The sequence below is a fragment of the Trachypithecus francoisi genome, unplaced genomic scaffold, assembly GCF_009764315.1.
Source record: "Trachypithecus francoisi isolate TF-2019V2 unplaced genomic scaffold, Tfra_2.0 Lachesis_group20, whole genome shotgun sequence".
Classification (NCBI taxonomy): Eukaryota; Metazoa; Chordata; class Mammalia; order Primates; family Cercopithecidae; genus Trachypithecus; species Trachypithecus francoisi.
This window is the reverse complement of record NW_022681466.1, coordinates 58,291,631-58,304,587: the sequence shown is the minus strand read 5'-3', so window position 1 is coordinate 58,304,587 and position 12,957 is coordinate 58,291,631.

Here is a 12,957-nt window from a genome sequence, read left to right as displayed (position 1 = left end):
GAGGTCGTGGAAACAGAAATGAGCGAAATACTTTTAGTTACCCAGGATAACCGGTAACCAAAAAGAAAGTGGGGGTGATGGGTTTCCGTGAGGACCAACAGTGTTGGAATAAGAGGCCCCTGCCCTTGATAGCCTTCCTCAGTCCATCAGAACGTATACATAGAAAAGCCTTTGGGAAAAAGGGTTTTGACTGAAGTAAAGCACTCATTAAAAAGAATATAATAATTTTAGGCTGGGTGCCGTGGCTCACACCTATAATCACAGCACTTTGGGAGGCCAAGGCAGGTGGATCACGAGGTCAGGAGTTCAAGACCAGCCTTGCCAAGATGGTGAAACCCTGTCTCTACTAAAAATACAAAAATTAGCTGGGCGTGGTAGTGGGTGCCTGTAATTCCGGCTGCTCGGGAGGGTGAGGCAGAGAACTGCTTGAACCCAGGAGGTACCACTGCACTCCAGCCTGGGCAAAAAGAGCAAGACTCCATCTCAAAAAATATATATATATATATTTTATTTTCTTCAATAACTAGAAATTGAATAAACGAGTACTGTCTTTAAAGTTTTTTTTTTTTTAATTAGCTTAAAATGACTTTCTCCACCTCTTGCTCACCCTTTTCTGTAGAAAATAAAAAAGTTTTAAAGCAAGGTAGTAGTAAGTTCAGGGAAAAAATGGAGAGCAAAGGAACTTATAAAAGAATTTAGCATGTTCAGAGAAACTTAATGAAGTTTAAAAACCTCTAGAAAAAGAACTGGAGTGTCATTTCACTTAAGTCATTAAATATCACCCCATGTTAAAGCCTGGTTATTTTTTAATAAAGAAGGCTTAACAAACTCATGGCTATGAAATACACTTGGAATGGACACATAATTTAAGTGGAAAAAATCATACCAGAGTTTTGTGATCAAATATTTTCTTACATGGTGAGAACTCAATGACCTTAAAGTGAGAGTAAGCCCATTCATAGCAGTGAATTCCCTCTCAGAGATCTATTTTTCAACCTTATAAAAGAGTACCCTGGTTTCATCCAGTCCTACCTGCCCCACCCATTCTTTGGAACTCACGGAGAAAGGAGTAAGACAGCAAAGATATATACATGTTGGATGGAACCTGTGGTCGCTTAGCTCTCTTGGAATGGCAACCCAGGAGCTGGAATAGCCACAGAAAGACCTTGAGTAAGAAAAAGGAAGGGGCAGTATTAACACAGTTCCCATCTCCTAAAGGAGGCAGGACTTCTAGTTCTGCAAGACAGCAGAGTAGGCTACCACGCAGAGCCACCCACTAATAACATTTAGAAATGCAGGATAAGACACTGCAGCTTTGAAAAATCTGTGGCTGTGCTCAAGTAAAGAACATCTATGGTGTGCCCAGGGCAGAAGCTAGGAGAGAGCTGAGGGCCACTGAGGGAGTTACATGAGAGAACACTCGCTGTTAGGAGGAGTTATCCAACCCAGTTACCTAGAATTTGACCCTTGGTGAGTTGCTAACTCACTTACTAAGAACTGGGACTACTAAACTGCCCAGTAGTTCAGAGAGACCAAAAGGAAGTTGTCTCAGCCATGATTCTAGCTGGAAAAATAGAAGACGAAACCAGTAAACGATTCTCCCATGAGAGCTCAGCATCCCAGGCCTGGGCATCTGGAGTTTGTTTTCTACCACATTCATGGCGTGGGAAATCTTTGAGCTGAAAAGGTAATGTAAAGTTGGTCTTAGGCTGATAGTGGCTCTGGGATATTCAAACGAAGCTAAGCAAAAGCACACTGGAGGGATTCCTTAACTATTCAGGGTTCCCAGATTCTTAAATAAAAAGAGAGTTTCTGTTATACTTCCAAATTATAAAATGCACAAGGAAATTACTCTTGTGAATGAAAACCAACAGAAATAGCAAACACAAAAACTACAGCTCAGAATACAAAATAATTGAAAAATAACCTGAAAGGGAATACAATGTGCACATTTAGGACAATTAAAGATATTAGAGATACACAAACAATAAGGTGAACAAAGAATTAATCAATGGAAGCTAACCCTGAGTACATGACCCAGTACATGAATGAAAGATACTAGAAATGAGAAATGTTAAAGAGATGCTAAAAGACACAGAGTATGGATTGAGAAAATCTGACAAGCATCTAGTAAGAATTTCAGAAAGACAAAATAAAGATAATGGGAAAGTAACGCTATTCAAAATGATAACAGTTGAGAATTATCCAGATTTCATTTTTACAACCATGAATGTTTAGATTGAAGAAGGACAATAAGTCTAAACAAGATAAATAAAAACAGACTGACGCTTGGATTAGTTGCAGTGAAGTCACATGAAATCTAAGGAAATCAAAATATCCAGGAAGAAAAACTAGATTACTTAAAATAGGACAATAACCCGAACAGCAACAGAATTTCTAATAGCAACATTAGAGGGTAGAATATACTGGAATAATATCTTCAAAGTACTGAGGGAAAATAACCAGCAACTTAGAATGCTATTATCAACTAAACCATAACTAAAAACTGAGAGTAAAATAAAGACATTTTCATAAAAAGCTATTACAGTTTGCCACTAGCAGAAAATATTGTTTTTTAATGCTCACAGTTAGGCAAACAATACAGCTGGTAAGTCTATAAGTAAATCTAGATAGGCATTGACTCAAACTATCAAAAAGAGAAATAACTAATAGTTTAAAGGATGTTTTAAATAACATACTAGAAAGCTATTATAAACCGAATAAATGATGAGATTGGAATAAAAGCACTTGAAGTTTCTTGTCCTGGGTCAAGTCACGGATGCATGTTTAAAAGCTAATGGCTACCACTAAAACAAATAGGAGCAGAATCTGTGATTTCCAAACACAGGATGAAAAATAATTTGATAAAGCTGTGTTCTGCGTATGTGGAGTTCATTTTACCTATACTGGTCTCAATTCTTATCTTCATGAATGGAATATTTCATATAAATAAGCACACAAAAACTTCATAATCAGGACAGTACAAGGCAGGAAGTTAAAGAGAATGACTATTTTTAAAAAGCTGATCAAGCACAATAAATGTGAAGAGATTGTCTTATTAATTAAAAAGTGGAAACTCATAATAGGAGAAGTTTTAGCTATATGCTGTTTATAAGAGGCATGTCTAAAATAGAAAAGTGAATGATAAAGGAGAGAAAGATATACTAGGCAAATATTAACCAAAAAAAAAAAAAAAAAGGCACTGGTGAAAAAATAGTATCAGATGAAAGAATAATTAAGACAAAAGACATGTTAAGAACAAGAAGGACATTACACATTCATTAAAGAAAAAATTTATCAGAAAGATGGAATAATCACATATGTACCTAATGTGAACATATATCTGAAAGAGCCAATCTTTCAACATGGATCCCAAGTGGCTAACCAGTCCTAAATTTAAAATAGAGTCAAGTGACCGTTGGCTGACTACAGGTCACACACCTACTCTGAATTCTGCCAAAACCAATACCTCTGTTCCACCTTGATACTTCCAGAGCTCACCTGAACCAACCAATGTTGATGCAAGCTCAGTTGTATCAACAAACAGCGCTTGGCTGTATCAACCAATCAGAGCTCAGCTCTGTTAACCAGTCAGAACTAAGCAAGTTTGACTCTTTCATTTGCATAAACAGACCTTATTAGGAACCTGGACAGGAGCTTTCACTGTGAAACCCAAAGCCTCCCTTTGTTCTCTGGAATGCATCTTCATTTTACACTGAAGGCTGTGTCTCCCCAGTTTGTGAACTGTTCACTGCAATAAAGTCTCTTTCAAATTCCTTTTCAGAGAACTTTTGTTCACACTAACAGCTTAGCCTCAAAATCTATAGAAAACTGATACAAAATGAAAAGATATTTAGATAGCAACATAGTGGAGATTTTAAGATTCCTTTCACAGATTTGATAGATCCATAGTTGATAGATTAAGCAGGACTCAGTAGTTATATAGACAAAAATTCGTAATTATATAGACAATTGAGACAACATAATTAACAAGCTTGAACAAAGAGACATATATAGAACTCTGAGAATTAAAGAATATACGTGTTCTCAAGCATAAATAGATTTTTAAAAAGAAATTGTGAGGTGCAGTTGTCATGCACCTGTAGTTCTAGCTACTTGGAAAGCTGAATGAAGCAGGAGGATTGCTTGAGCCCAGGAGTTAAAGGGCCATCGTGTGCTATGTTTTTGCCTCTGAATAGTGACTGCACTCCAGCCTGGGAAACATAGCGAGATCCTGTCTCTAAAAATTTTTTAATTAAAAAATTACAAATTAATAAGTTGACCACGTAGTGTGCTACCAACCATGTCCTAACAAATGCCAAAGAATTAACATTCTACAGACCACATCACAGTAAAATTAAAAGCCAAAAGCAACAACAACAACACATTTAATGTATCTGGAAATTTTAACAAATACTTCTAAACAACCGAAGAGTAAAGAAGAAATAAGATTTTAGAACAAAATCATAATGCAAACACGAAATACCAAATCTGGGAGTCAACCAATGAGGTGTTGATAAATGTATTCCAGTAGGTTCCTCAGGCTGGCGTGTATATTTGGAGGGAAAGGAGGATGGGAAAGAACTATTATAATTGCAGCCTTTGTCAATATCCAGTGTAAATATCCCACATAGTCTATTTCAAGCTACCAATGTGAAGTGTGGAGTTGGGAATGCTACACACAAGAGATTCCCACAAGCCAATATGAACTACAGTTGGCTCCAGCTCACCACTGCAAATAATTAAAATATATCTTTAAATGCAAACATTAGACAAAGAAGGAAAGTTGGAAATGACAATACTCAATATCTAAATCAAAGGTTAACAAAAGAATAGCAGAGTAAACCCTAAGGAATTAGAAGAAATGAAATAATAAAGATAAGAGCAAAAATTAATAGCATTAAACCAAAGACTCAGTCATGAAAATAAACAAAAGAAAAATGGTTCTTTTAGAAGACAAATTTGATGGACCAATATCTGCTCACTTGAACAAAACAAGAGTACTTTAAATAAAAATAAATAATATTCTTAATAGAAAGGACAAGACGTAATAGGAATGTAGTAGAAAATTAACAGACAAATGTTATAAACAATTTAATGCCAATAAATTTAAAAGCTCACATTATAAAGGTAATTTTCTGGAAAAATACAATACAACTGGCTCAAAAAGAAATATAAAATGTGAACATACATATTACCATCAAAGAAAATAATCCAGGCCACCTCCCCCCTGCTGCTGTGTTTTCTAAATACACACACAAAAACAATCTCCAAGCCTGGTTGGTTTTACAGGTAACTTCTGCCTTCAAGAAATGGATCATTTCAATATTGTAAAATTGCTTCAGGAGAATAGAAAAAGGAAGAAAGCTATCCAGCTTATTTTATGAGGCCATTAACTCTTGAAACAAAATGAAAAATGAAGTCTGTAGGCTAATTTCACACATGAACAAAGTGACAAACATACAAATATTTCATTTTATTTATTTTTAATTTTAACTTTTAACATGCAGGGGTACATGTGCAGATTTGTTACATGGGTATATTGTGTGGTGCTGAGACTTGGGTACAATTGAGCCCATCCCCCAGGTGGTGAGCATAGTACTCAACAGGGAGTTTTTCCAGCCTTGCCCTCCTCTTTTTTTCTCCCCTCTTGTAGTACCATTGTGTATTGTTTCCATTTTTATACCCATAAGTAACATATTTTTAAAATCTAGCTATATAATTTCTTAAACTATGACTAATTAAGATTTATCCAAGAATGTAAAACGGCCTTGGAAGATCTATCAATATAAATTATTGCTTTACCAGATTAAAGGAGAAAAAGTAGTTTCTTTAATAAATGCAGAAAAGGTATTTAATGGAATTTAACAAACACTCTTCATGAAACCAAAATAGCCCCCCAAATAAACAAATTATTTTAAACAGACTAGGAATAGATGGGAACTTCCTTAACTTAATAAAGGATTCTTTCAAAAACCTATTGCAGATGAGGTGTGATGGCTCACGCCTGTAATCCCAGTACTTCAAGGCGGCCAAGGCGGGAGGATTACTTTAAGCCAGGAGTTTGAGACCAGCCTGGAAAATATAAAGAGAGACACTCTGTCTCTCAAAAAAAAATTAAATAAACAAATACAAATAAATATTTTAAAACTATTACAAATATCAAACTAATTATGTCAAAAACATAAGAACACCCCTCATTCTACTTTCAATGTTATACTGTGGGTTCTAATCATCATAACACAAAAACAAAAGAAAAAGTTAAAATAGGTAAATGTTTATAGCAGCCTTATTCATAATAGCTCAAAACCTCTAAATAACCCAAATGTCTATCAACAAGCCAATCAGTAAACACACTGAGTTATTCCACACCATGGAATACTATTCAGTCATAAAAGAAAGAATGGGTCTACTCAGGAAGCTGAGGCAGGAGAATTGCCTGAGCCTGGAAGGCAAAGGTTGCAGTGAGCCGAGATCGCGCCACTGCACTCCAGCCTGGGCGACAGAACAAGATTCTGTCTCAAAAAAAAAAAAAAAAAAAAAAAGAATGGGTTGCTAATACAGGCAACAATATAAATGAATCTTAAAAGGGCATTATGGCATGCAAAAGCAACCAGTCTCAAAATAATAATACTTTATTATTCTATTTATATAAAGAGCAAGGACAGGAAAAACCAGTTGATTGGTAACAAAAAAACGTTGGTTGCTTAGAGTTGGGAGATGGGAAGGATGGCAAGGAAGCACAAGGTGACTGAAGTATTCTATATTTTGATTGCGGGTGTTAATTACATAAGGGTATATAATTATCAAAGCTAACTAAAATAAATAATTAACATCTGTGTATTTTATTGTATGGTAATGATATTCAATCTTTAGAAAGCACAATAGACACAAAAGGCAAAAGATTAAGAAAAAGCAGAAACATAATTAATAGATTACATGTGTGTACATAGAATATGCAAGAGAATTAATGATTAAATACTAATACTAATAAATTTCAGTAGGCTTGCTAGAAATCAATATACAAAAATCAAATTTTTTTTTTTTTTTTTTTTTTTTTTGAGAAGGAGTCTCGCTCTGTCGCCCAGGCTGGAGTGCAGTGGCCGGATCTCAGCTCACTGCAAGCTCTGCCTCCCGGGTTTACGCCATTCTCCGGCCTCAGCCTCCCGAGTAGCTGGGACTACAGGCGCCCACCACCTCGCCCGGCTAGTTTTTTGTATTTTTTAGTAGAGACGGGGTTTCACCGTGTTAGCCAGGATGGCCTCGATCTCCTGACCTCGTGATCCACCCGTCTCGGCCTCCCAAAGTGCTGGGATTACAGGCTTGAGCCACCGCGCCTGGCCTCAAATTATTTTTAAAACGTATTTTTAAAGGACATTATTAACCACAGCATTAAAAGCTCTAAAATACCCATAAATAAATCTAACAAGTGATATGTAAGATTGTTATTGAGAAAGCAACAAAACTTTATTGAAGAAAGAGAGAAAGAAAGTATTTACTATATTCATGGATGGGTGGGTTCAGTACTTTAAAGATGACAATTTTGGGCTGGGCGTGGTGGCTCACGCCTGTAATCAGAGCACTTTGGGATGCCGAGGCGGGCGAATTACGAGGTCAGGAGACTGAGATCATCCTGGCTAACACGGTGAAACCCCGTCTCTACTAAAAATACATAAAATTAGCCGGGCATGGTGGCGGTCGCCTGTAGTCCCAGCTATTCGGGAGGCTGAGGCAGGAGAATGGCGTGAATCAGGGAGCTGGAGTTTGGGGTGAGGCGAGATTGCACCACTGCACTCCAGCCTGGGCGACAGAGAGAGACTCCGTCTAAAGAAAAACAAAAAAACAATTTTTCCCAAATTTACCTATAAATCCAATATAATTTCAATAAAAATTTCAGTAGGGTTTTTCAAAGAACTTGACAAGATGATTCTGAAATGCATATGAAAGAATAAAAATTCAAGAATAGGCTAGACAATTGCAGAGGAGAAGGAGGCAGAGAAGAAGGAAAAGAAAAAAAGCGAGGTGGTTATCCTTTTGAATATTGATACTACATTATCATGTAAAACTACACTAAACAATGTGATACTGCCACAGGGAATAGACAGCGTAGGAATAAAACCACTTAGATATGTAAATTTGGAATATGACAGAGATAACATCACAAATCACTGGGCAAAGAATGAGAGTATTTATTAAATGATGCTGAGACATCACCTTATAGAAAAAGATAGGTCCAACTATTTATATGAAAGAGGGTAAAACTGGGTACTACTTCATAGCATACACAAAGTCGCCTAAATGTGAAAAGCTAAATTTAAAAAGAATGTATAGAAGAATATCTTGATGACATCTGAGTACTGCCATATTACTTATAATGCTAAAAGCATAAACCATATTGAGGAAAGAAAGTATTGAGAATGTAACTACATTAAACTTCCATGTATCAAGATGACAACAAAAAGGTCAATAGCTACCATGGGAAGGTGTTTACAACCTATGTAACTGACTTTATATTGGCAGAATGTCATAGAATTCTTTTAAAATCAGACAACATGAAAACCCAAGAAAAAAATAAGCATAAATAGATAATACACATATGAAAAGATGCTCTTACCTCTCTAGTAATCAAAGAAAAGTCCAAATGAGAATAATAATGAAATACCACCTCATACCAACCAGATTGGCAAAAATCAGTGAATCCAATGATACGAAGAATGGATGGAGTTAGTGAGAAACGGAAAACCTTATACAGTGCTGGCAGGACTGCAAGTTGGTATAATTACTTTAAAGAGCAATTTTGGAATAACTAAAACAAAAATGTTCATATGATTAACCTATCAAGCAGAAGTTTGACTTCTAGATGTTTACCAGAGAGTAAGTGCACAAGGAGGTACATTCAAGATGATTCATTGAAACACTGTTCATAATAGCAAAATAACTGGAAAAAGACCCCACAGATGTTATAAAATTATGTACTTTAAAAAAAAAAAAGACAAATCCTTTTTCTGGATGCATACATGTTTTGAGAAAGTATATCATGATACACAGCAATATCCATATAGCAATGGGATACAGCAAAGGGCTCCAGGGCCAGATTGCCTGGCACACCAGCTGTGTGGCCTTGGACAAGCTGCTTAACCAATTTTTTCTCAACCTCTCGTCTATAAAATGAGGGATAATAATAGTATCTATGTCATATGTCTGCAGTGGGCATTTAAGGCGTTAATGTATGTAAAGTGCTTAGAATACTGCCTGGCATATAGTAAATTTGCGGTTTTTATTACCATCATTATCATCATCATTGCTGCTGTCATCAACATCATCATCAAGACAATGGTTACCTCTGGGAAGTAAGAGGGAAGGATAGAGAGAAATCTACAGCTTTATGTATAAGTAAATATGCCTACATATTAACATATATTAAATTCGAGTTTAATATGAATACATTGTCGGGTGTATTTTAGTATATGGCTGTTGATGTCATATAACTTGGTTTTTGCTGTGTGTTTCAGATGGTTCATATATTAAAAGTGTTTTTTATGTAAAAACATGAATATTCTGTGAAATATTACGGAAAAATGTTTAAACACTATTGTGGATTGAGTGACTATAAGATGAAGGTATTCTAGGAACATGTTTATGGACAAATGCTTGACAGCTAGCTAGCAACAAGCATGTTACAATTGCAAGTTACAAGTTAACATTTGAAAAAAGAAAAACCAGAGAAGTTAAAAGTATTTCTTTTTAGGCACATCTGAGATCCAAAGTAGCAGGAAAAAAGGAGAGAAATACAGTTTCTAGGGAGGACTTAAACATAGAGGACCTGGAGATGCCACAGAAATACTGTTGGTTGATGTAAGTATTAGAAAAATATATTCACTGAGAAAACTATTATAGTATCCGGTAGAACATTTATTCATTTTAAAATGAATAGTTATTGTTCTTGAATTATGTATACATTTATGTTTTCTGTTTGTCTTTTTGCCTGAGGCAGACTTCAGCTATATTTTAAAGAGGAACATAAAGAAAACTTTTATGTTCTTTATGTGCATATACCATAATAAAGGCTTTTGTGGCTATATTCCTAGAAAGACGATTCTCTGTCTTGGCGCTTTCAGTGGCAAGTGACAATAACCATCCACACCTCTCTTAAACAATAGAGCTTCATTGTTTGCAAACCTAAGGAATCTGGGGGGAAGCCATGCTAGGGTTGGTTCAGCTGCTCAACAACACCCACAAGACTCAAGCTTTTTCTGGCTGCTTGTTTTGCCCTCGTCTGTGTTGGGATGTTTTGCCCAAGGTCATGAGATAGCTGCAGCAACGCTAAGCATTATGTCTTCCCACAGCCAAGTTCAAAGGCAGAAAGCAAATGGGGTAGCAGAACCCTTGCTCACCTCCTGTTTCATCAGGCAGGAAAATCTTTCCCAGATGCCCCTCAAGAGAATTTCTCTTCCACCACCTTGGTGACCAGAACTGAGTCGCAAGGACATCCCTAAATTGTTCACTGGCAAATGGAATTGGGATTGTCATGACTGTGTGAGGCTCATCGTGAATTTGTCTCCTAGGACTAGAATCATACCCTTCTGGCCTATTGCCACCTATATCTGAACAAAACCAGGGTTGTATTACCAAGGAGGAAGAGCCACAAAGAGGAACATGGGCAAGTCTTACGGAATAGAAAAGGCAAAGGCGGAAAACAGAGAAAACTCAGAATCATGTAGTACCTACCCAGTTTTCTCTAATGAGATATTTCACTTGTGGCAGACACTAATGGCTGTTAGGAATTACCCAGCTCTTTCTTGACAGGAGTACCAGATTTGTTTATATATTGGGGGGCCAAGTGTTTTCCAAAGGACTCACCTGGTGGTGAATCTTAATTGCTCTGTACCCATTATGGTAAGTCCATCCCTGTTGCCAGAGACTGCTTTAGGAATGAGAAACGGAATGTGAAGGGAATTGGTGGAGCCTCTAGAAAGGGGCAGGAGAGACGAGACCCTCTCCCTGGTCATGGAGCATTGTGGTATAAGGGTGTCTTTACTGTCACTGCTGCTACCATGGTGCAAGCCTTAGGGGTACAAGGCTTTAACTACCATAGTGAAAATGGGTCCTGGGTGATACTGTTGAACTTCTAAATTAATTAGCCATTTAACCACATGACTCCCAAACTTCTTGGAAAGTGAAATAATCATTTCTCTTCTTGGTTTAGGCCGTTTTTGTTTGATTTTTCTGTTGCTGGCAGTTGAATCATCCTGATACCATACTCACACCGAAATGTACAAAGCAAGTAATTTAGTGAGAGATTTTGAAAATCTAGATAGATAAGGAGCTAACAGAAACACATCTGGCTGCTTTAAACTGGTTTGAATCCACATGTTCAGAATAATCAAGTCCCACAATATCTAAAGAAAACCTTTTATTAAAGGTTTCCTATGTATAGTACTTTTCTGGGTCCCACAATGAGGCAGAGACTGAGAGGGCATAGAGATACAAAAAAGTACAAAATGCATGATCCTTAAATACAAGAAGTTTATAATGCAGTTGAGGAGAACATTGACAGCAAAAATCCTAAATCAGATATCAGTTTTAAGGTGGTCCCATTATTTTCAAGGATGGCACCTATTATCAATCAAGCAATAAATTATACTGTCATATCATAATGTATCAAATGTTAGAATCCCTCACCACACAAAAATCACTGGGTCCTAAAGTATATAAGACAAATCTTTAAATTCATAAGATCGGTCCTTCTTTTGAAATAGCTGCTGGCATCTGAATAGATTTACTTTACCCCTAAGCAAACTGAAAATTCATAAAGACACAAGTCCAATTTTTCACTGAAGCATTTTACCATTTATGAACCATCATAGACTCATTAATTTAGTAGAGTCTAAATTAATGAGACTTCACTGTATTTGCATTTGAGTATGGTGATTTCCAATTTGATGGTTTATCTTTACATTTGTGGATGAAAATAAAGCTAACAGAGATGGCAGAGAGCAGGTTGACCTGCTCACACTTGATGTATACCTTTTGGTATTTGTGGAGAAAGTGCCCAAGGCAAGAAAGACTCTAAGTAGTGATGAGTGCATTCTGCCTTCCTGGATACCCTGAGGTAGATGAAGAGTGCTAAGCCTTGGCAGGAAGACAGCAACCCAGATATGAAATACTTTGGTTCTGAATGTGTCTACCGGAGCATATATTTATTAAAATTCCATTCTAGACCATAAAGCAAATGAATCAATAAATAAAGTAGTAGCTCCCACTAGCTAAGTCAGATTTGTTTTGTATTTTGTTGTAGTGACTTCTAAATAGACTTTTGTTGTAATGTGAGTGATTTAGCAGCCTTGGCTTTATTTTTATTTTACAATATTTAATTGCCAAGATATCGTATATATTCGAGGTGTACAATGTGATGATTTGATATGCATACACATTGTGTGCTGACTACCACAAATTAATTAACACATTCATTACCACTGATAGTTATGTGTGTGTGTATGAGAGAAAGAGACAGAGATGAGAACACTTAAAATCTGCTCACTTATCAATCTTCATGTAAACAATACAGTATTATTAACTATAATCACCACGCTATACATTAGATCCCCAGAGCTTACTCATCTTAAAACTGAGAGTTTGTACTCTTTGAGCATCTCCCCATTTCTCCTACTCTCCAGCATCAAGGGATGAGAGGGTGCTTCAATTTCTAAAACATTCTCTTCATCAGAACGATTGCTGTCTGTATTAGTCCATTCTTGCATTGCTATATGGAAATACACGAGACTGGCCTGGGCACGGTGGCTCATGCCTATAATCCCAACACTTTGGGGGGTCAAGGCGGGCAGATCACGTGGTCAAGAGATCGAGATCATCCTGGCCAACATGGTGAAATCCCATCTCTACTAAAAATACAAAAATTAGCTGGGCGTGGTGACACGTGCCCGTAGTCCCAGCTAC